At 41.3% G+C, this 23,755-nt stretch overlaps 1 protein-coding gene across 16 annotated transcripts in view; it reads left to right on the top strand.

Moving 5' to 3' along the window:
• PTPRF (protein tyrosine phosphatase receptor type F) overlaps positions 1 to 23,755 on the top strand; it is a 717,955-nt gene that overhangs the window by 253,546 nt on the left and 440,654 nt on the right. Inside the window, exon 1 of one of the 16 annotated variants that reach the window (XM_075832638.1) lies at positions 5,562 to 5,577. The exons of the other annotated variants lie outside the window; for them this stretch is intronic. The gene's annotated coding sequence lies outside the window, so the exon portion shown is untranslated. Of the gene's footprint in view, positions 1 to 5,561; positions 5,578 to 23,755 lie in introns of those variants that run through there. 16 annotated transcript variants of the gene reach the window in all.

Raw genomic sequence — 23,755 nt, 5'->3', positions numbered from 1 at the left:
CAGTCGCATCGTCCCCCTGGCTCACTCTTCAAGTGTCTTCTATTAGTTGGTAAATTCAAAATAAATGTTATTAATTATTTTTGTTTTCTGCCTCATGAGCCCTAATAAAAGTTCAATTGTGCCCCATGAATTAAGATTTGTAATAAGCCGAGCAGCTGAGAAACTATTATTAGGATGTGAAAGGTATTGCATTTAAGACTAGATGTGTGCGTTCTGCCAGGATCAATGATCTAACACTATTCCGCACCAGTTTACCTCCCTCCTATCCTAGTGGTCCCAGGAGAAGCCTGGTTGACTGGAAGAAGGAGGATGATTTTGGATGTCATTAGTGCTCCTGTTCTGAGCCTGGTTTGCTCATGATCTCCTGTTGACACCTGTGTGGTTACTGAGATGTATTAGACACTGGCCTCGCTGTATTACCGCTCCCAGCGCTCATTGCTTTTCGCATGAATTGTTGTACACACCAATGTCGGCATGTCAGAAGCAGTTTACGCTGTTTGAACGAACATTAGCCCTCCGGCAAATATTATTTTTTTTTTTTGCATATCTATTTTAAATTAATGAATAGAAATAAAGCAATACGGAAGGGGACTATTGTATATGGTAGGGCAAGTATGGCTGAAAATTCCAGGAACATATAAAAATGGATGTACTGGTACCAAGGGATGTACTGGTGCTTACATTAATAGTTTGTACGTGACATTTTCCCAGATGAGCCCTCTCTCAGTGCACAGGCTGTTTACCCAGCCAAGTCTTAATCCCTGTGTGTACTAGTTGCATTTTCATGTAGACAAGCGGAATAATTCTTATCCACCCACCACTTTTTCCCATGGTCTCGAAAATAACTTAATACCGTTTATATGTATTGAATTATAAGATAAATGATGGCAGATGCGTTAGAGGGGGACTTGCTGTATTTTTTCTGTATAAAGGGTGCTACGCCCAGAATGGACAAAAAAAGAAAAATTTAATATTTCCTGAACTAACTACATGCTCCATGAGAGGACATTATGTGTAAGGCTCTTTTTACAGTATTTTTTGCTTTATCATAACCAGTATTACGAGCCATTAGTTTAGGGGAAAAAATGGTTTCCTATGGTCCGCATCACACGCAGTTTGAGGTGCAGTTTTTTTTAGCCAAATCCAGGAGTGAATTCCAAAGTAATGTGAAGTATAAAGAAAAGACTGGCTGTTCACACCGCGTTTTGAACCTTTTGTGGGAGGTGTATGTCCTCCAGACATATAGCTCTAATGGTAGACTGCAACGTATCCCACTGTATTGGAATAAAGTGCTATACGTGGTATGCATCACCTATGCGGCCCCTTCCCCTGCGCTATCCCAACGGCAATTCTCACACCAGCTAAGGAAGGTACCATATGGAGCTCTGGCTGCTGCTGCTCAACTACACTGGGCAGAGGCCCGAGAAACTGAAGCCACATCCACCCCTGAAGTGAGGCGCTTTCTCCCGACAACTGTGCCACACACACGCATTCAGGCTATCGCACAACCGCCAAACTCGACACAAACCCACGCAGCAGCCTGGCTTTCCCGAGCTGTGGGCTGGAGCAGGAGTGGGGATACTTTGTTGTTGGTGGTCCTCATGGGACAACCAAAACTATTTTCGCCCAGGGAAGCTAATGGTCGCAATGCTGATGACTGGCTGGCTTTTTTCTTTTTTTTAGAAGACCATAGTACTGTAAAGACTGGCTGTTTGGGAAAGCTCTAGTAAATACTGTACATATATAGAACACTTCATTACTGGAGTTTCCCGATATATTCGCTTAACGGAGGCCAGTAACGGATTCCATACAGTGGAGAATAAAGTACTCGGCACACAGAGTCATAATCGACCTTCATCCAGCACTGCAAGGCAAGACTGAAGCAGTAAGTGGCTATGGCTTTAGAGAAAATCGGTTGGCCACATGGAAAGCGCAACCTATTCAAATTCCTGGATGAGTGAACTGGAGCCGTCATCTGCTGTGGCGCTGTGAAGCCACTTACTGCTCCAGTCTAACCTTGCAGTGCTTGATGGTCGATTTATGACCGAAACGCCGCACGCACTTATTCACTGGCTAAATAAAGGACAAGAGATTATTTCACTCCAATCGGTGTGCCGAGTACTTTGTTCTCTATAGTATTGGTTTGGACACCTACTCGTGCACCCTACCATTTCCTGGTGCTGACCGAACCTCCGCAAATTGGATTCCATACAGTGGATCAATTACACATATATTATTATGGCATCCGTTGAACTTTTTTTTTTTCCTTTACTGGACTCTTTCTCGGAGTACACTCTAAATCTAGAGTAAAAACGTGGTGTGAGCAACCCCCTTATATTTTTCTTCCTTATTGGATTCACTCCGAGCAAAAAAACGACATCCTAAACTGCATGTGTGGTTCCAGCCATTACACATGTGCTATTTTTCCAAAATTTTACCGAAACGATGTGTGTGAATCCACTGCTTCTGTTGGAAATTACAATCCCGTTTTTACATGTTGCTTTATGTTGTTCTTTCCCCGTTGATTCTGTGTTATTTGGAAAAAGGGCAGTTTCATTAACATATCCAGTTTATTTTATTTTAAATTAAGGTAATTGAACAATGGATCGTACAGCACAAAATTCATTAGTTTTTTTTAAATTCTTTTAACTTCTTTCCCATTGACTTTAATGGAAAAAGGGAATGGAGTGGAAATACATTTGACATACTATTGTAAAGTAGAAAGGGTGCTCAGTTTGTCCAATCTTTTTGAAACTATTGATACATTTCTCCAAAAGGATGGAGGCTTTGCTTTCCAAGAGCGCAAAACTGGTAAAATGAAAGATGAAGTCATCATTGTTCGGCCTTGAGTTTGCTCCCCGTGATCTTCCTCTTTTTTTTTTTGTCTTATCGTCTTTGTGTCATCAATAAATAAATAACTTCATTTTTTAAGCCAAGCGTTGGATTGCTCTCTCCTTGTTGCAAAAACAATGAATATTTTGTAGCGCTTAAATTCCCTGCGGAAAATGTTATGACAGGCATGTCTGATGTTAATTGGCGGTCTGCTACACGAGCAGGTTCTGCGCATCTCCAACTAGGACAGTTTCTATTTCTCACACTAAATTATATCAAACTAGAAAAAGAATCTTGTATTTAACACAGTCATCCCGGAAGAAGAAACACTCAGTGAGACTAGAAAGTAAAAATTTTATCTACACTGAAATATTTGAAAGCAAAATTTTTACACACACAATATTCATGAAATGAACAGAAACTTCCCAATTATACACATTCCTGATCTATACATATCCCCTTATAACTACTACAATACTGTCCTGAATGAATGAAATATTATAGTACTGTCCCTATATGCAAGAATATAACTACTATAATACTGCCCCCTATATACAAGAATATAACTACTATAATACTGCTCCTATATACAAGAATATAACTACTATAATACTGCCCCCTATATACAAGAATATAACGACTATAATACTGCTCCTATATACAAGAATATAACTACTATAATACTGCTCCTATATACAAGAATATAACTACTATAATACTGCCCCCTATATACAAGAATATAACTACTATAATACTGCTCCTATATACAAGAATATAACTACTATAATACTGCCCCCTATATACAAGAATATAACGACTATAATACTGCTCCTATATACAAGAATATAACTACTATAATACTGCTCCTATATACAAGAATATAACTACTATAATACTGCCCCTATATACAAGAATATAACTACTATAATACTGCCCCTATATACAAGAATATAACTACTATAATACTGCCCCTATATACAAGAATATAACTACTATAATACTGCTCCTATGTACAAGAATATAACTACTATAATACTGCCCCTATATACAAGAATATAACTACTATAATACTGCTCCTATATACAAGAATATAACTACTATAATACTGCTCCTATATACAAGAATATAACTACTATAATACTGCCCCCTATATACAAGAATATAACTACTATAATACTGCTCCTATATACAAGAATATAACTACTATAATACTGCCTCTATATACAAGAATATAACTACTATAATACTGCCCCTATATACAAGAATATAACTACTATAATACTGCCCCTATATACAAGAATATAACTACTATAATACTGCCCCCTATATACAAGAATATAACTACTATAATACTGCTCCTATATACAAGAATATAACTACTATAATACTGCCCCTATATACAAGAATATAACTACTATAATACTGCCTCCTATATACAGGAATATAACTACTATAATACTGCCTCCTATATACAAGAATATAACTACTATAATACTGCTCCTATATACAAGAATATAACTACTATAATACTGCCACCTATATACAAGTATATAACTACTATAATACTGCCCCCTATGTACAAGAATATGGACTGGAGTCCGTAGGAGTAATCTAAGTAATCTATGCTGAAACGTTCTGTTTTCATACAGCATGTCCATCATTTTTTGAGATTTTATACTCTTTTTATGTCAACAACCTTCATATACCTGGGACAATCATGAAGATGTTGTTGTGATCATTGTCAAGGCAGTGAACACAGATCCATGCACACATTACAGTCCATTTAAAAGTGTTGTGTAGTTAATTTTCTATGTACGTACAGATTACATTTCCATCTCTAGTGACCCCTCATTAGCTGAAACCGAAAGTTGATATGGGACACACATCTCAGCATGGCCGGACTAATTTACATTGGCCATAATTAATGGAGCGCTTTTCTAGAACTACGGTTGGAGTGCTATGCCTTGCTTGTGCTACTAGGAATACAGACCAGAACAGTCCAGCTCCACTTGTGCAATGAACAGTAATCGTGGTCTATAAGGGGGTATTTGCTAACGGCAACATATAAATGTATATTTCATTTCAGAAGGGATTGTCTACTAGTAAAAAACTTCATTAAAATTATAGATTTACAGCAGGCGATCACAAAATTTGAGTTTACAAATTAGGTGCTATGGTTTATTGCCAATTTTGCACCTGATGTTAATAGAAAGTACACCATACTAACCCTTTCCTGATATATATGTAATATTTATGTGTAGATCATACATAGCTAGTTTCTTGTGCAACAACAAGACTGACAGGTCCCGGCCTTGTCATCACGTCAAAATAGCCGAGCTCCCCATCCACTACTACTACTACTCACACATGACTATAATATCCTGTGAATATGTTAATTTAAAGTGATAGTCCTACTTTTATCAAGTTAGTTGTAGGTCCATCAGTCTTAGGGTCCTATTGCACAGCCTGACATGGGCCATGTAATCGAGCGCTGATCAATGAGACTTCTTGTTGATCGGCGCTCGTTTGCTCCTTTCACATGGAGCAATGATTGAATATGTATAGGTATGATGGCTCGTTACCACAATCGCTTGCACCTATACATTTTCATCATGTCGGCAGCGCATCTCCCTGACTACACAATTATTTTTAATTCTGCTTTTTTATACAGATCAGGGAATGAACGAGCGTTGTCTGATAGTTGCCCTGATTACATAGGGCAATGATCGGGAACGAGCATTCCAGGTAAATAATAAAATGATAAATTCTGTCTCCCTGCAGCCATCACTAGGGGGAGCTTACTTTTATACATTGATCTCTATATTAATCGCTGTAACAATAACCGATCGCTGGGATTAAGTCCTGTAACTTCCGTCCTCTGACAGTAGAGTTCACCTTTCTTTCAGACACTTAATACCATTGGCTATAATGGGCCAACAATGTGGTCTGAAAAAAAGCAGAGCAGCAGAAAAGACAGTGTTGTTGTCATTTATCTCGATGTTGACTTCTTCTACCAGCACGTGCAGTTTGGTATTTTTGGGTGTGTGATTTATTTTATACAGTTTCAAATTGTTTTTTATCTAAACATCTTGTGGCATTTTGCAAGGATATCCCAAACATTATGATATTGGGAGTCTGAACTCCGGGACCTCCAATGATCACTCAAATAACAGGGATATATGTCCCTCTTCACAGCTCTCAAGCGAATGGAGCTTTGTTGTATTTCCCTGCACATTGAGTAGCCAGGAGTGCCTCTTTGCGGTGTGATAATAAGTAAAGGAGCCACAGCCTTTAGTTACCGATGTGACCCCTTCAATATGAGGAACAGCGGCAAAACCCCTTTAAATATTTGGTGCAGGTCGTGTGATCTTCTTCTGATATCATCTCACTGAATAATTGTAATAACATCTGTAAATATCTAATCTACGAGACATTCATCAGCCGTTCCTGTATTCAGAAATAAGAAAATAATGAAAATAAAAAAAGGTTTATGTTAAGCCTGTAATAAAGTACTCAGACTGGATGTAAAATTCATATAAAAATATCACTTGTTTTTTTTTTTGTTTTTTTTTTAAATAATTGATAAATCCATAATATATATGATTTTGTGTGTGTGTACATATGTATGTGTGTGTATATATGCATGTATGTGTATTATTGCATAGTCACTGGCCGGTAGTCAGAAATTGATGTATAGAAGATGTAGCAGAACATTCTACAGATGTTAATAATTTATGGCCGCACTGTCTAGATAAACCGACAAATTTATTCATTTAAATGCCATTAAAGTTGTGAAGAGGTTGTCGGACCACAATAATCAGTAGCCATAATAGCAAGATGGCTCAACAAGCCCACACATAGACCAGCATATTGGTAAAGCGCTCCACATAGAGGATTTATTCAATTGCCCACGCATCCAAAATGATAGATAAACGTAATTTGTTAATTTTCAGTTTGCACTGTTGATCGGAGCCTGTGGTCTCACATACACGTCAGTATGCTGGTCAGTATTTTGCTTCAGTATTTGGAAGCCAAAACCAGCAGTGGAACATAAACCGAGAAAACTTCTAATGGAAAGATTTTCACGTCTTCCGTGTTTTGGGCCCATTCCTGGTTTTGGCTTCCAAATACTGAAGCAAAATACTGACCAGAATACTGACGTGTGCATGAGGCCTAGTAGGTGCATTATATCACAGTAATCATGCAATTGCAGGGATAGATCGCATATAGGGGCTCCAGAATCCTCTGCCCAATAATTGAGGGCTATCATAAATAAAAGACCTCTCCTATATTCAGTTTATTTTACCATAGGATGCTTTATTTTCTAAACACTAGCAGCAGTTTCTACATTTTTCTCCAATAACACTAGAATATAATCACAACTAGCAGCAAGGGGGGACAAATGAAAACATTTATTCTTAAAATGTAAAACTATTAATGGGACTGTGATAAGTGATTAAGAACATATCAAAACCCCCACCCCCCCCCCCAAAAAAAAACGTGATTTTAGATAATTGAACGGGTTACTTATTTTCACTTGTTTAATATAATAATAGAACGGTCTTACCCAGTCACTCATGTCGATTCAAATCCAGGTCCAAAATAGTGATCCAAAATTATGGGGATGCGTCCCAAACAGGATCTACCAGTGGCCCTAAAGCCTAACACGTTCAGAAGAAGCGCTATTTAGCGTGAAACAGACTGTTACCTATTTGCTGTCTATGTCCTACCGAAGAAGTGTCCGATTTTAAAGAGGCCATAATAAAGCAATGACGTTTTATTATTGATATGGTTAGTTCCGCATGTTCCTCTCTTCCTTCTCTGCCTAAAGCTAGATTCACACGAGCGTGGGGAAACTTGCACGTAGAAAACGTGACGTTTTTCGCATCCGAGGTGCCACCGCACGGGTCCCGTTTTCACGGATCCCCATAGACATGGGCCTATGGAGGGATCCATGAAAACTGAAAAAATTGGACAGGTTCTATTTTTCAACGGACCCTTCACACGGTCCATTGAAACAACGGCTGGGTGAAAGGCCCCATTGATAAACATGCGCCCGTGTGACGGCTGTTGTTTTAACGGCCATCACAAGGACTTATTCAACGCTCGCGTGGATCAGGCCTAACACAGAGTAACCTCCCCAAACCGGACAACTCTATTCGGAACCTGCTACTAGACTAAAGTTACCCCACAGATGTCCCACACATTCCTCCCTACACTTTTCGTCTATTTGTACTGTATAGATTCGTCAGAGGACCTCTCATGCAAAGACAAATTGGTGATGCCCACTATAGTTACCACTGGGTCAAATCCAGAGGGACGCTGCCAATTGTTCACGCAGCGTTATGCATGTGGCGCATGAGATGCAGTTCGCTATCACTAGTTACTCACTAGGTCTCCTTAATAGTTTTACATTTTAAGAAATAAATGTTGTGTTTTAATTTGTCCACCTTTTGCCTCTAGTTGTACATTACTTGCTGGAAACAAGATTGTTCAGCTGACCAAAATGACAAATTTGGCTTCGGTTATCAGGCAGCCAGTGGTATGTGATCCGCTGTCCCTGGGTGCTGTGACTTTCACAGATGTGAACATTAATGCAGAAATTGTTAACATGACTCGGTGACAGTAAAAGACTCTGTAATGAAAACATGCCTTGTACTGAGAGGAAATGCAGCGTCCGTTCACTTAGACCCATCATTCATTGGCAGATAATGATAGCTGGTTCGATAATGGAAGGTGCAGACAGCGAAGGACGGGCAGAACAACAATTGCCAGACTTTTCCACTAAACAGTGCTCTGTGTGTCGTACATTAATGCTGATTCTGAGTTATAATGGAATGTAATGATGTGCCTAAAAAAAACGAAGCTCCGTATTGTCGGGCCTATAATGGTGTTTTCCGTGTCTTTTTAATGATATGAGAGTTTGTTGATAAAGGAGAAAAGCAAAAGAGCATTGACACTTTTAAACATCAAGCAGATCCAGTTATTACCGTGGGGGAACCCCTGAAACATTTTTCCACTCCCGAATAATACCTGCGCTTATTTCGTTTTTTTTTTGTTTTGTTTTTTTAATGTAAAAAAATTAAAAGTTCAAAAAAGACCCCTTTTCCCATTTTCCCCTTAGAGCATAGTAAAAAAATAAACATAATTGGCATCGCCGCGTCTGTAAAGTCTGAACTATTACAATATATCATTATTTAACACCTCATCTCCTACAAAAAATTAAATAAAAAGTGATCAAAACGTCGCATGTACACCAAAATGGTATTATTAAAACCACCGCTTATCCCGCAAAAAATAAGCCCTCATACCACTTAATCGACGGAAAAATAAAAAGTTATGGCTCTCAGAATTTGGCGACAAGAAATCAATTTTCTTTTTTACACTTAGGTTTTTACTTGTAAAAGTATTAAAATATAGAAAAAACAATATATATTTGGTATCGCCGTAATTGTATTGACCCACAGAATAAAGTTAACATGTTTTAATTGCACAGTGAATTCCGTAAAAACGACGCGCAAAAAACAATGGAGGAATCGCTGTTTTTTTAAATTTTCTACCCCACAAATAATTTTTTTCCCGTTTCCTAGTACATTTTATGGCACAAGAAATGGTGCTACGAAAAACTACAACTCGTCCCGCAAAAATTAAGCCCTCGTAGGACTATAGCCACGGAAAAATACTGATCCAGAGTTACATCCTGTATTATACTCCAGAGCTGCACTCACTATTCTGCTGGTGGAGTCACTGTGTACATACATTACATTACTTATCCTGTACTGATCCTGAGTTATATCCTGTATTATACTCCAGTGCTGCACTCACTATTTTGCTGGTGGAGTCCCTGTGCACATACATTACATTACTTATTGTCACGATGCGGGGTGTGGACCCACTGGGCCGTGCCGTGTAGCGGGATGGCAGCTGGCCAAACCAGTAAAGTACAGAGTCTAAAGTTCAGAGAGGATACCTGAGGCAATGTAGACAGTAGCAAGGCAGGGACCAGGCGGCATGTAGATGTCAGGCGTGGCGTAGGCAGAACAGGCGTGGAATGCAGCACAACTCGGCAACAGCTCAGCACGGCACTAGACGAGGATAATACGGGAACAGGATACAGGAACAGGGAACACTAGGAAGCTGGAAGACACTAGGGGACCATAAGCACGACAAACTTTGGGTAACAAACAACTGCCGCAGTGCCCTCGGTAGATGCTGCCGCAGTGCCCTCGGTAGATGCTGCCGCTGTGCCCTCGGTAGATGCTGCCTGCAAACCTCAAGTAGATAGCTCCATTGGGGCTCCCTTTAGGAGTAGAATCCCCAGCCAGAGCGTTGCCCACGCTTTGACCAGGGATTTCTCTGCTGGAGGAGCCCCTGACTTCACTATCCATACACAGTGACGTCAGGTGATCCTCTTGGACCGGAATGTGCTGTCAGGGTCAATCCTGGAGCGGAGCACTAGTATTAACTCTGCTCCGGAACTCTGGGGAAGTCCCTGATATCAGTGTCCATATGTGGAGTCCCGGAGCAGAGCCGCTTCTAAGACTTTGCCTGGGATTCCAGCTCTGCTCCTGACATCACTGTTCATATGTGGACAGAGATGTCAGGGGCAACCCCAGAGCTGGAGTCCTGGGCAGAGCTCTGGAGAGGCAGTTTTCACAGAATTGATCATAGGCTGCACAGTAATTTCTCAGCAGGATATCTCCGAGCCGTCATGTCGGTATATTACAAGCAGGAGGGGTATCATCACAGTGAGTGAAATGAATCCGCACTGTATGTAGATGCCGAGAATAGGAGAAGCAGAGGACAAGGCTGTGCTATCTGCACATGCTCATCCCCTTTAGAAGAGTACAGATGGAGGACGAAACTAAGTATTACAGGATCGAAGTCAGTGCCCCATTGACACTACATTTACAAATATCTCTTTAGCCATGCATTTTCTCAAAATACACATTTATGAGAAGGTTAATATTTTCAGGTATGGAGCATAAGTAGAAGGGATGTCTGAGATGAGAAAACCCCTTTGAGCCTGTGTGTGCGCATTACAGTGACATATACTGCCTGTAAATATGCTGTCAATACTTGATTTTAAAAATGGCAGTGTTAATAAATATGGTTCAGGTTTTAGCCCACAATGATCTATTTATATACCCTGCCATTACTTGTGATATTACTAATCGATTTTCAGGTTCCCCTGAGTTATATTGTAAACTGTTAAAAGGTGTTCAAAGGCTACTAAACATGTATAATCAATCTACGAATGAGTGACTGTGTACGTACATTACTTGCTCTTTTCCTGAGTTACATCCTGTATTATACTCCAGAGCTGCACTCACTATTCTGCTGGTGGAGTCACTGTGTAAATACATTAAGGGGGTTGTCTGGTCATGGGGGGGGGGGGGTGGTTTCATACCGATGACCTATCCACAGGATAGGTTATCAATATATGATTGTGGGGGTCCAACACCTGGGCCCCGCACTGATCAGCTGTTCCATTAATAAAATCAGAGCTACAATACTGAGAAATGGCTGCTATACAGTGGTCCGAGCCATCTTCTAGCAAAGACCACTGCATAGCTTAGGGTGCTGGAGGCAGCTGATCAGTGCTGGATAGGAGTGTCGGACCTCAACTGATCATATACTGATAACCTATCCTCTGGATATCCTCTTTTTCAAAGGACCAAAGGTAATTGGACAATTATCTCAAAAGCTATTTAATGGAATGCATTGGCTATTCCCTCGTTAATCCATCATCAGTTAAGCAGGTAAAAGGTCTGGAGTTGATTCCAGGTGTGGCATTTGGAAGCTGTTGCTGTGAACCCACAACATGAGGTGAATTGAGCTGCCAATGAAGGGAAACAGACCATCATTGGGCTGAAAAAAATGAAGAAATCCATCAGAGAGAAGCACAAATTTTACGAGTGGCCAAATCTACAGTTTGGTACATTCTTGAAAAAAAAAAAGAGCGCGCTGGTGATGTCGATCATTCCAAAAGGCCAGGGGTGGATGATCGCAGAATCCTTTCCATGGTGAATAAAAACCCCTTCACAACATCTACCCAAGTGAAGAACACTCTCCTGGAAGTAGGTGGATCAGTATCTAAGTCTACCATAAAGAGAAGACTTCATGAGAGCAAATACAGAGGGTTCACAACAAGGTGCAAACCATTAATCAGCCGCAAAAATAGAAAGGCCGGATTAGACTTTGCCAAACAACATGTAAAGAAGCCAGCCCAGTTCTGTAACAGCATGAAACTAAGATCAACCTGGACCAGAATGATGGGAGAAGAAAGTATGGAGAAGGTTTGGAACGGCTCATGATGGCATGGGCATGCATGGCTGCCAGGCACTGGGTCACTAGTGCTTATTGATGATGTGACTGAAGACAGAAGCAGCTGGATGAGTTCTGAAGTGTTCAGGGATTTACTTTCTGCTCCGATTCAACCAAATGCAGCAAGGTTGATTGGACGTCGCTTCACAGGACAGATGGACGATGACCGAAAACATCCTGCGAAAGCAACCAAGCACAGGTCTCCGTCAATCTTTGATGTGTTCTCGTGGCTCCTGAAGACCTTCACAAAGTACATGACACAAGGGCTTGCTCTACGATTGACCTTGTCAGGCTGAGTTCACACCTGCGTCGGGCTTCCGTTCATGGGTTCCGTCAGACCTTTATGTAAGGGGATCCCATGAACGGAAACCATAGCTTCCATTTGCATTATCGTTGATTTCTATGGTAATGCTTCCGTTGCAAATGGTTTCCATTTGTCTCCATTCTGTTAGGTTTCCTTTTTTTTTTTTTTTTGCCGGAATCAATAGCACTGTCGACTACACTATTTATTCCGCTACAAAAACTGAAACCTTACACAATGGAGACAAACGGAAACCATTAGCAACAGCAGCATTACCATTGAAATAAATGGTAATGCAAACTGAAGCTACGGTTTCCGTTTGGTTCCGTTCATGGGTTCCCCTGACTGAAAGGTCTGACGGAACCCATGAATGGAAGCCTGACGCAGATGTGAACGAAGCCTTAGTTCTGAGAATACTGGACTATCAGGACTTTACTGTGTTGTGCTTTCAGCATTTTATGTAAACATTTGCATAGTTTTTCTTAGATGTAGGTAGGAATGTATGAGGATATGTGTATGTGCCTTTAATGTTCAGTTTGGTAATGTTCTAGCTCTGGTCTGTGGTGGGAATTGTGCATAAAGCTCAGCAGCCTTAAGAAGGTGGGATTGGTAATGCTATTATTTTACAACAGCCACTTGTGCTGGTCAATTGGCATAAATTATAACTTGTAATAAAACCCATTTTCAGTAATACTATATAATTCAGTGCTGCAGTTCCTTATTGTGCTCAGTCTTATTTGTGCTTTTTACAAGAGAAACGCTTGGATAAGTGTAACCCAGTGTGATATTGTGTAGCAAGTTATTAGACTTGTAGAAGACTTGTCCCAGTGTTTGCGTCATTCTCTCATGTTCGTAATATTCTGTCACATGATCAGGTTAGTCACCCAGTTTGTCCTAGAATGGTAAATCTCCCAAGTTATGCAGTGATGAGGGGAAAGTATTACTAACTAGGCAGGTTTACCTTGGAAACATCCGTATTGGGGGCTATGTTGATTGTGATCTAACTTTCCTAAAATGTTTTTCCTAAAAACATATATAACTAAGAGCTGTATAGAACACAACGGGAGATGGTGATCCAAGAACTTAAAGGCCCCGTTCACACATTTTAGGATTTCACACAACTCCGTGCCAGAATCCGCGTGAAATCTGCAGTGAATTTGCCTTCCATCGTTTGCAATGGGAAACCACATGTCTGTGCCGACGTCATAGAATTTTTCACACGTGAATTGTATAATGAAAACTTCTGCACTCTAAATGAGAAGGTTTTCTCACAATGCCCTTAGATGTCAGACGGGGAATCTAGCTCAGAACCCCCTTTTATTAGCCAGATAGAGTCCCTACTGTACTCCAGACGCCCCCTCCAGAAGCAAATATTCTCCCCGTAATACGTCATCTGTTGGAACGTGGTAGAATTTTTTTCCTTTAATATTTTGTTTACATTTGTTTATCCCCGTTGTTTCATTGTCTCTATAAGGCAGGGGCGTCGCTAGGGTCTTATAACATCAGAGGCACAAGCCCCACGACATGTGTTAACCCCCTGCCCCAAAAAAAATAAATATATATATATATCCAAAAATCAGGCAGCACTCCAAGGTATAAGCAAAGTAGAAAAAGGTGATTTATTGGTCCATAGAAAACACGACGTTTCAGCTCAACGCAGGAGCCTTTTTCATTTTTTCATTTGAAAAAGGCTCCTCCGTTGAGCTGAAACATTGTGCTTTCTATGGACCAATGAAGCACCTTTTTCTACTTTGCTTATACCTTGGAGTGCTGCCTGATTTTTGGATCTAACTGCATACTATTGGAAAGGCTGTGCGTCTGACACCCCCCTGTAGATAGTGCCGCACAGCCCTCCTTTGTAGATGATGCCACACACTCCCCCCTTTGTAGATGGCGCCACACAGCCCCCCTTTCTAGATGGCGCCACACAGCCTCCCTTTGTAGATGGCGCCACACAGCCCCCCTTTGTAGATGGCGCCACACAGACCCCCTTTGTAGATGGCGCCACACAGCCCCCCTTTGTAGATGGCGCCATACAGCCCCCCTTTGTAGATGGCGCCACACAGCCCCCCTTTGTAGATGGCGCCACACAGCCCCCTTTGTAGATGGCGCCACACATCCCCCTTTTGTAGATGGCGCCACACAGCCCCGCTTTGTAGATGGCGCCACACAGCCCCCCTTTGTAGATAGCGCCACACAGCCCCCCTTTGTAGATGGCGCCACACAGCCCCCCTTTGTAGATGGCGCCACACAGCCCCCCTTTGTAGATGGCGCCACACAACCCCCCTTTCGTAGATGGCGCCACACAGCCCCCCTTTCACAGATGGCGCCACACAGCCCCCCTTTCGCAGATGGCGCCACACAGCCCCCCTTTCGTAGATGGCGCCACACAGCCCGCCTTGTACATGGTGTCCCCAGTAGACAAATTAAAAAAAACAACTCACCTAGCCCCGATTCCACGACAAGCGGAGCTGCAGGGTCTGTCTCCTCAGTACTGCAGACATGAAAATGCATAGGGATCCTGTCCCACGGTCTTATAGGCTGCAGGACTAATGTGGTGACCTGTAGCCTAGTGAATAACAAAGCTGATAGCTCCCTTCTCTGCCATAGAATTCAATTGTATCTGCGTCCCGAGGATGCAGATACAATTGAATGTGGCAGTCGCCCGGGTATACAGGCCACCGGACCAAAAACCCGGAGCTTGGGCACTGGATGGCCGGTGCTAGCGACGCCCCTGGTACAGGGCATACATTCTCTGCTGTGATGCATTGTGAGAGAGGTAGAGCCCACAGCATTTACTGCATAGTTTGATACAGAAAGGCTTTGGTGCATTATTTATTCCCATCTAATGTATTTGGTGTCTGTGTCTGAACAAGAATCAACCCATTACAAGTGGCGGCAGCAGGATGCGAAGGCATTGGTGTAACTCAAGAGCCATACAAGTTATGTATAGCAAAATGTTCACAGTCCTATCAATGTAAAATACCATTTAAATTTGGAGCTACGCTTTTAGCAGCATAATAAAATGTAATGAAAACATACGGCAATGTCACTGTATTCCTCGGTAGCTATTTCCGTAAATAATATATTGAGACTATTTAGCAAGGGGAAAAACTGATAGATTAGATGTGGAAAGCTTCCGACACATGGAGGACATTGCACTTTACAAACCAAATGAGTTTACTCGTAATTATTTTGCAGATCTAACCGATAAAGATCGTTATTAAGGCTTTAGCTGGATGCCCTGATTGCACAGTGGTTTATAATTTACATACAGAAAATATCATTATAGAGCTACAAAGTCAATACAGTGATGAGCACTAATGACCTCCAGTGATATAAACTGAGAAAAATTGATATGAAACTTCAGACTCACTGATGAGGTGGAAGATGCATGGAAAATTATGTAACCTTCTGGATTAAATGAGGGTCTGTTCGAACATCGAATTGGGGGAAGGGGGGTTAGTAATTGTGCACATTTATGTTTAATGAATACATAATCTGACCTGTACTGTCAATATGCATTAATGCATTGCAATAAATTCAACATTCATGCCAGATAGAAAGCTTTGCAGGAACGGTGATACTTTGTGCGATTTTCCAATTACGACTCTGCAATATAGGATGAAGTCACACCACTATAACAGACAATAGAGATAACAGAGCAATCATTTGCACAGGTTATGGTTTTGCAGTTTAAAATATCTCTTAATTATGTCAATGCTATGAAATGTAGATCCAGTGAGAATTTATCATGTAAAACAGGAGAAGTGGTATTGTGCAGTGTTTTTTATACAGAAAAGAACAGATACTGATAATTACACTAAGCATACAAGACAAGATAAGTAGTACTGTGCACTGTCAATATATACAGAATACAGATACTGAGAATTACACCCAGTATACAGGACCGGAGAAGTGGTACTGTGCAGTGTCCATATATACAGAATAATACAGATACTGAGAATTACACCCACTATACAGGACAGGAGAAGTGGTACTGTGCAATATCCATATATACACAGAATAATACAGATACTGAGAATTGCACCCAGTATACAGGACAGGAGAAGTGGTACTGTGCAGTGTACATATATACAGAATAATACAGATACTGAGAATTACACCCAGTATACAGGACAGGAGAAGTGGTACTGTGCAGTGTACATGTATACAGAATAATACAGATACTGAGAATTACACCCAGTATACAGGACAAGAGAAGTGGTACTGTACAGTGTCAATATATACAGAATACAGATACTGAGAATTACACCCAGTATACAGGACAAGAGAAGTGGTCCTGTGCAGTGTCCATATATACAGAATAATACAGATACTGAGAATTACACCCAGTATACAGGACAGGAGAAGTGGTACTGTGCATTGTCCATACATACAGAATAATACAGATACTGAGAATTACACCCAGTATACAGGACAGGAGAAGTGGTACTGTGCAGTGTCCATATATACAGATACTGAGAATTACACCCAGTATACAGGACAAGAGAAGTGGTACTGTGCAGTGTCAATATATACATAATAAGAACAGATACTAAGAATTACACCCAGTATACAGGACAGGAGAAGTGATACTGTGCAGTGTGTGTATACACAGAATAATACAGATACTGAGAATTACACCCAGTATACAAGACAGGAGAAGTGGTACTGTGCAGTGTCAATATATACATAATAAGAACAGATACTAAGAATTACACCCAGTATACAGGACAGGAGAAGTGATACTGTGCAGTGTGTGTATACACAGAATAATACAGATACTGAGAATTACACCCAGTATACACGACAGGAGAAGTGATACTGTGCAGTGTGTATATATACAGAATAATACAGATATTGAGAATTACACCCAGTATACAGGACAGGAGAAGTGATACTGTACAGTGTGTATATATATACAGAAACTGGGAATTACACCCAGCATACAGGATAGGAAAAGAAGTACTGTGCAGTGTCCGTATACACAGAATAATACAGATACTGAAAATTACACCCAGTATACAGAACAGGAGAAGTGGTACTGTGCAGTGTCCATATAGACAGAATAATACAGATACTGAGAATTACACCCAGTATACAGGACAGGAGAAGTGGTACTGTGCAGTGTGTATATATACAGAATAATACAGAAACTGGGAATTACACCCAGCATACAGGATAGGTAAAGAAGTACTGTGCAGTGTCCGTATACACCGAATAATACAGATACTGAAAATTACACCCAGTATACAGAACAGGAGAAGTGGTACTGTGCAGTGTCCATATAGACAGAATAATACAGATACTGAGAATTACACCCAGTATACAGGACAGGAGAAGTGGTACTGTGCAGTGTGTATATATACAGAATAATACAGATACTGAGAATTACACCCAGTATACAGGATAGGAAAAGAAGTACTGTGCAGTGTCCGTATACACCGAATAATACAGATACTGAGAATTACACCCAGTATACAGAACAGGAGAAGTGGTACTGTGCAGTGTCCATATAGACAGAATAATACAGATACTGAGAATTACACCCAGTATACAGGACAGGAGAAGTGGTACTGTGCAGTGTGTATATATACAGAATAATACAGATACTGAGAATTACACCCAGTATACAGGACAGGAGAAGTGGTACTGTGCAGTGTCCATATATACAGATACTGAGAATTACACCCAGTATACAGGACTAGTGGTTTGCAAACCGAAAGTTACAGAAGAGAATGCAGCCCTGTATAGATCTCCGGAAATTCTCCTTACTTATCGGTTTCTTAAAGTGTTATGATAGCATACTCTAATAATATCTGGTCAGGAGCATGTAGCATATATTTCCTGTCTACAACCTGATACAGTGCACAGATATAATTGGGGTTCATGTGACGCTTGACTTTGAAAGAAAAAAACACTTATTTAAGCCAAGAAGTGATGATATAAATGTATAGTTACCTAGGGGACGTATGTCAGGATTCAGCTCGCACAGAATCACTGGGCCATATCTCTGCTGTTCTCTTATTACAAAAACAAGTGAAGCGCAGTTGAAAGCAATGCTAAAATAGCATTTCTGAGGCGCAGAATGAATTGTTGTCTTATCCAGCAAGCTGTCACCCCATAAAGGTGAATCAATTTTTTTCTGCTATTTTCAAGAGAATTGCAACTTTGAAGATTTGTAATAAGTATGGAAACTATCCAAAGTTGGAAGCATGAGAATGGTTCATTTATAATTGAGTATTGCGAGATTCCCTTTGATTCTATGAATTTATAATTGGCGTCTGTATCTGTTCACTTTCAGTTAGCTGAATTGTCTCTTTCCTGAGAAGATTGTTATGGACCCGAACAAGCGCTCTCTGTAGAGGAACCTCAGGTCTCTTGTTTAATGCAGCAGAGGGTTTCCTAAATAATGGTAAAAAAATTGTGGCAATAGAGGTAACACAGATTGCAGTTAGGCTCTGTTCACATCTGCGTTGGGGTCCCGTTCTGACGGGACCCTGAGCAGACACAAACTGACACTGCCGGAAAGCAGAAGTTTCCGTCTCCATCACCATTGATTTCAATGGGGACGGAGCCGGTGCCCGTGGTTTCCGTGCACAGGACGCGTCGTTTTGCCAGAAGCAATATCGTAGTCGACGCTATTGTTTCCTGCAAAACGACTGATCTGGTGCCCAAAAGTGACAAACGGAAACCACGGGCACCGGCACCGTCACCATTGAAATCAATGGTGATGGAGACGGAAACCTCTGCTTTCCGGCAGTGTCAGTTTGTGTCTGCTCGGGGTCCCGTTCTGATGGAAACCTCCGACGGGACCCCAACGCAGATGTGAACAGAGCCTTACACATTAGACCCACAGAGCATTAGGACTCAAGTCACCACTGCAAAGTAAGACAACCGATGTAATGTTGCTACAATCTGTGCCAAAAAATTGTTTTTTTTGCAGTTCCATAGTTATAAGCTGTGACCTTATCATTGAGAGATGCAGTAAAACTCAGGGACCTATATAGGGGGAGGAGGGTTTTCATAAGCTTCTATTGCAAAATATAATAAATCCTATTGCTATGATATTTGGCTTGGCAATTAGAGTTGCATATTCTGCAAATGTTTCTGGGTTCTTAACCTGCAAAATAAGAGAAATACAGTTTTATTGCTGCAGTCCATAGCTGATCAGTAGGGCTTGCATTGCTTGCCATAGTAATAAGGGTTGATGAGGTTGTAATTGAGCCCAGGATCCTATGCACTTGTATAGTGTGTGTATATATAGAGTTTATAAAGTGTGATGTCCTAATATACTGCTGCTTGTGACATTATTGGTGGATAATCCGTAAGGTCCTGTTCACACTGAGTTTTTTTTTACGCTGATTTTGACACGGAAACTTTCGGAATCAGCAGCAAAAAATGGCCGAAACCAACTCCCATTGATTTTAACGGGAGGCGAAGGCAGTGTTTTTTTTCCGCGGCGGTTTTCAGCCACTTGTGGTTAAAAACGTCACGCTCTTTCTTGCTGCGGTTCTGCCTCTGACCTCCCATTGAAATCAATGAGAGGCAGAGATGTTTCTCGCTGCGTTTTTTTGCCCGCGGGCGAAAATCGCAGCATGAATTTGCAGGCAGGTCAAAATCTGTGTGAACAGGGCCTAAAGCTTTTAGGCCAAGAAACTTTAAATCATGGATATGTTATCAAGGCCTTTTGCACAATTCCATTTCACCGCCCGGTACAACCTTATATGGTGTCATAATACAGCTCTTATAGTTTTTATGGGGCTTTACTGTACAGTTCTGGCCAAAAGTTTTGAGACTGACATAAATTTTGGTTTTCACATAGTTTGCTGCTTCAGTTTTTATAGTGCCAATTTGCAACAACTCTAAATTGTTATGAAGAGTGATCAGATGAATTGCAATGAACTGCAAAGTCATTCCTTGCCATGAAAGTTAACTTCATCACAAAAACCCTATTTCCACTGCATTTCAGCCCTGCCACAAAATTATTTGCCAACATAATTTCAGTGATCTTCTCGTTCGCTCAGGAGAAAGTATTAACGAGAACAAGGCCGCTGATATCTCTCTGTCATGCTGATTGAATTATAAGAGCAGACTGGTTGCTTTAAAAGTAAGATGGTGCTTGAAATCGTTGTCTTCTTCTGTTAATCATGGTTACCTCCAAGGAAACACGTGCAGTCATCATTGCTTTGCATCCAAAGGGTTTTACAGGCATTACATTGCTGCTTGTAAGATTGCACCTGAATCACCACTTATGGGATCAGCATGAACTTCAAGGAAAGAGGTTCAATTGCTGTGATGAAAGGCTTCAGGGCGTACAAGAACGTCCAGCAAGTGCCAGGACCGTCTCCAAAAGAGGATTCCGCTATGGGATCTGTTCAACACCAGTGCAGAGCTTGCTTGGGAATGGCAACAGGCAGGTGATAGTGTGTCTGCACGCACAGTGAGGCTTTTAAAGGCTTGACCTGGTGTAAAAAGGGCAGCAGAGAAGCCACTTCTCTCCAAGAAAAACATCAAGCACCGACTGACCTTCTGCAAGAAGTACAGGGATTGGACTGCAGAGGACTGTGGTAAAGTGATTCTCTCTGATGAAGCCTCCTTCAGACTGTTTGGGACATCTGGAAGAAAAAGGGCGCACTACCATGAGTCCTCTGTCATGCCAACAGTAAATCATCCTGAGAGCATTCATGTGCGGGTTTGCTTTACATGCAAGGGGAAGTGGGCTCGCTCACAATTTTGCCTAAGAACACTTCCATGAATAAAGAATGAGATCTAACTATCCTCCAAGAGCAACTTCTCCTAATGACCCAGGAGCAATTTGGTGATGAACCAAGGTTTTTGCAGCATAATGGACCATGTCACGAGGCAAAAGTGATAACGAAGTGGCTCGGTGAACAAAACATTGACATTTTGGGTCCATGGCCAGGAAACTCCCCAGATCGGAGAACCTGTGGTCAATCCTCAAAAAGCGGGTGAACAAACAAAAACACACAAATTGTGAGAAGCTCCAAGCACTGATAAGGCAAAAATGGGTCATCAGTCAGGATTTGGCCCAGAAGCTGATATCCAGCATGCCAGGGAGAATTGCAAAAGTCTTAAAAAGAAGAGTCAACTCTGTAAATATTGAGTCATAAACTTGATGTATTTGTCAAAAAAAGTTAAAAAACGTATGAAATGCTTATAATTGTACTTCAGTAACCATAGAAACATCTGACTAAAAGATCTAAAAACACTAAAGCAGCAAACTTTGTGAAAACCTAAATTTGTTTCAGTCTCAAAACATTTGGCCAGGACTGTACTGCCGTATGCTTCCAATTTCATACTGAATTCAACAGGAAATTTTGTTGTATTACGGAACTGTTTTCTCCTAGAAGCATTGCTTGTAGGGGAGAATTATTCTGATACACCACTGCACGTAACACCATAAGGTGTCACACTGAGCACCTCTGGCTCCATGGCACGGGGCACCACCGGCTCCATGGCACGGGGCACCTCCGGCTCCATGGCACGGGGCACCTCCGGCTCCATGGCACGGGGCACGTCCGGCTCCATGGCACGGGGCACGTCCGGCTCCATGGCACGGGGCACGTCCGGCTCCATGGCACGGGGCACCTCTGGCTCCATGGCACGGGGCACCTCTGGCTCCATGGCACAGAGCCATTGGGACTCCGTTTGCCTCTGTACATCCTCCTGCAAACATCTGTGCCATGTGCATGAGGCTTAGGAATTATTTTCTGGAAGAGTAAGTAGACCTCTAAATAGAAACCTGGTTATACAGACTATTGGTTCCATTTTGTTGCTGTAATTCAGCTTTTCCTGTTGGTAATTGTTTGGAGACTGGGGGTCACTGCTTTGACCATTCCAGTACTCTCCTGTTTTCGTAGATTGTCTCTCAAATCATATTACTCATGTGGGGACGTTTAAGGGTTACTTTTGCGGCCCTGATAGGTGCCCTCGACTTGACATCCAGTTTTTAGTGTTAAGCGATTCTAGCAGAATGCACTTTGCACGTCCAGTAATTAGACATAATGGCGTTCCTTCCGTCTCTCACACAGATGCAGGATCTTACATTTCCCTGTATTTGTTGTGCGTAGTTTATGTAGGAGGTTTGTGCTGTTTTAAGAAACAACCATCACAAAATTCTGTGTGCTGGAATTGCTGCAAAGATGAACACATCATCCAGCTGAAATACTTATGGTATGAAGGGGCTATAATTATTTCAGGTAATTCCCAGCGGCCCCAAATTTGCGTTACAAAGTGACATATACGTCACTTGATCACATATCCTGTTTAGAGTAGTAAAGATATGATGGATTTAAACTTAAAACATCAGATTTAAACCAGCATGATGAAGGGGGCCCTATTATTACTACAGGTACCCTGCCCTTGTGAGCATCCTTACCTATGTATATTATTTACTGAGATATCTGTGACGTGACAGACTATGGTGAAAATGCCCTTTAAATACTTCTGTTGCTATATGTGGCCAACATATTCCGCAGTGCTGTACTGAAGTCCTCATCACTCTTCCCAGTATAGAAACGCATGCAAACACGGGAAGAACATACAAACTCCATGCAGATGTTGCCCTTGGTTGGTTTCAAACCCAGGACTCCAGTGCTGTAAGGTAAAACTGCTAACCACTGAACCACCGTTCTCTAGTGTGCACACAGACCTATCTGAAGGATGACGGCAGGTCCTGCGTGTCTTACTGTTCATAACTTAGATGTGATCGATACAGGTGGATCCGACCCGCTGTCACTGAACCAGTCAGTCCCACGGACCTGACGGATTCAGGTCTTAGCAAACGATACAGCTGCTCTGTATACAGAATACAATGCAGCTATATCTCAAAAAGTAAAAATAATTTTTAATGAAATGTAATTACAAAGTTGCACCAAACACACTGACTTTTATTATTTTTTTTAAAAACTGTGTACATAGTCTTTAACAATGACATTCATACAACACACCCAAAAAAAAGCAGCTGTCAAAGGTGTACATAGCTTTTAACATGCGCATTACTGCTGACAGAGCCAGATCCAGCGCAGTCGACATCGCTATTGATTCCATAAAAAAAATGGACCCCTTTCGCAACAGTGACAAACGGAAACCATTAGCAAAGTATCCGTCGCTATCGAGATCAATTCTGATGCAAAGGGAAGCTATGGTTTCCGTTTGCCTTAACGTTGAGGGGTTCCCCTGACGGAAAGCTCAGATGGAACCCCTCAACTGAAAGATGTGAACAGGCCCTTAGGCATAAATATAAAACCAATACAATACTAGAAGTAA

Source organism: Rhinoderma darwinii, chromosome 7 (assembly GCF_050947455.1).
Source record: "Rhinoderma darwinii isolate aRhiDar2 chromosome 7, aRhiDar2.hap1, whole genome shotgun sequence".
NCBI lineage: Eukaryota > Metazoa > Chordata > Amphibia > Anura > Rhinodermatidae > Rhinoderma > Rhinoderma darwinii.
Note: the sequence above shows the minus strand (reverse complement) of the source record. Positions and strands in the feature narration are given on the sequence as shown.